The following is a 1,319-nucleotide window of genomic DNA, read 5'->3' on the forward strand; positions in this document are numbered from 1 at the left end:
TACAAATTTACTGGGGGAGGGGTAAATGGGGTCTTATCTTTTTTTTCCTGAAGCGTCAGATTTTTTCCACATTTACGGTCATTTTCTGAAGCAATCTAAGCCTTCTAGAAGGCATCTCTGATTCATGCATGTCTTCTTGTCTTATCATGTTCTTCCTTAGCAGGCAAGGGCATGAGGGCTACAAGTCTTTTCCATGTTTTTTCCAAGTTAAGCCAAAATTTCTCAAATGACTGGAATTAGGAAGTCTTCTTGTCTCCTAGGCAGCCATGCTAGTTTAATATCTTGGTAATAAAACAGAAAACTGGGTCCTATTCTTCAGGTTATGGAGGGTTTCTGACCATTCCATGGACTCATCTGAGGTATGGTCATGAGGAGTAGACTTTTGGCTTTATTGGCATTTTCTTTCAGGGTCTTTAGGACCCAGCTCACCAAAATCGCTTCCTCATGCTCTTTCCAGCAGTCCTAATCTGTTGCCATGGCAATACTTGCGTAGCAAATCCCAGCCTCTTTAGCGACAGCCACCTCTGGAACTGTGGTTGTGTTGACAACATCTGCCCCCCAGGTGCGGAACATGATGCTTTCTGCCGGGGAACTAAAATGAGGTCCCTTGATTGTGACCATTGTCCCTTTTGAGTGACACCGGAGTCCTAACTTTTTAGCCATCTCTTTGAGGAGCTCTCTCATTTTGGGGCAGAATGGCTATGGGAATATGGCACACTCCTCTGGTACTGGAATGAGTTCCATCATAGAAGGTCTGAGGCCTTCTAGTGATCCTGTCGATTAACTGATCAATAGTGACGATATTGCTGGGCTGAATCTCCTCCCTCAGGAGCTGCAAGCTGGGGTCACTATGACGTGTGTACAGCCCTTGCCCTTCAGAGACCAGATATTCGCCTGGTAGTTGACTTTTGAAGGCATGATAGTATGCTGTCTCCCATGCCTTGCAAGGAGGACACAATGGACATTCCTGATCTTCCCCCAAATTAAGGCATTGGAAGGCTTGCCAAATGGAATATCCATATATTTTTCAGTTCTTCCTTCTAAGATTTCTGGATCATCCAGGCCTGTTCCACCAATTATTTCACTCTTCACTGCTGTGGAGGTGGTACCTGAGGCCATGTCCATGTGGGGTGGTGGCTGCGGCGGTGGATTCGTGGGGCCTAGCCGCAGAGGTGGTTGGAGTGGCAGCGCGGGACTTCCCATTTCTTGATACAAGAAATTTCTCGGTACAAGGAAAGGTGTTGACTTAGTGGTAAACAGTTATGGCTAAAGTTGGAGTCAGGTAGAGAACAAACCCACTACTTGTTAGAATTGATTCA

The 1,319-nt window shown here is 45.9% G+C and overlaps 1 pseudogene; it reads right to left on the reverse strand.

Moving 5' to 3' along the window:
* Nucleotides 1-274: 274 nt before the first annotated feature.
* LOC101681823 lies at nucleotides 275-1,119 on the reverse strand (annotated as a pseudogene).
* Between the last annotated feature and the right edge of the window lie 200 nt (nucleotides 1,120-1,319).

Source organism: Mustela putorius, unplaced genomic scaffold (genome assembly GCF_011764305.1).
Source record: "Mustela putorius furo isolate JIRA1106 unplaced genomic scaffold, ASM1176430v1.1 tig00000832_pilon_pilon_pilon, whole genome shotgun sequence".
Taxonomy (NCBI): Eukaryota; Metazoa; Chordata; class Mammalia; order Carnivora; family Mustelidae; genus Mustela; species Mustela putorius.